Source organism: Bison bison, unplaced genomic scaffold (genome assembly GCF_000754665.1).
Source record: "Bison bison bison isolate TAMUID 2011002044 unplaced genomic scaffold, Bison_UMD1.0 scf7180017863029, whole genome shotgun sequence".
Lineage (NCBI taxonomy): Eukaryota > Metazoa > Chordata > Mammalia > Artiodactyla > Bovidae > Bison > Bison bison.
Window position 1 is genome coordinate 897 of NW_011493601.1, and position 713 is coordinate 1,609.

Genomic DNA, 713 nt, shown 5'->3' on the forward strand with positions numbered 1-713 from the left:
TGTCCGACTTTGAGCGACCCCATGGACTGCAGCCTACCAGGCTCCTCCGTCCATGGGATTTTCCAGGCAAGAGTACTGGAGTGGGGTGCCATCGCCTTCTCTGATGATCAGCCTAGTGAAAGTGAAGTCGCTCAGTCGTGTCCGACTCTTTGTGACCCCATGGACTATAGCTTACCAGGCTACTCTGTCCATGGGATTCTCCAGGCAAGAATACTGGAATGGGTTACAGTTTCCTTCTCCAGGGGATCTTCCCAATCCAGGGATCAAACCTGGGTCTCCCGCATTGTAGGCAGACACTTTAACCTCCGAGCCACCAGGGACAGCATATTCAAAAGCAGAGACATTACTTTGCCAACATAGGTCCACCTAGTCAAGCCTATGGTTTTTCCAGTGGTCATGTATGGATGTGAGAGTTGGACTATAAAGAAAGCTGAACACCAAAGAATTGATACTTTTGAATTGTGGTGTTGAAGAAGACTCTTGAGAGTCCCTTGGACTGAAAGGAGATCCAACCAGTCCATCCTAAAGGAGATCAGTCCTGAGTGTTCATTGGAAGGACTGATGCTGAAGCTGAAACTCCAATACTTTGGCCATGTGATGCTAAGAGTTCATTCATGGAAAAGACCCTGATGCTGGGGAAGATTGAAGGTGGGAGGAGAAGGGGACGACGGAGGATGAGATGGTTGGATGGCATCACCAACTCAATGGACATG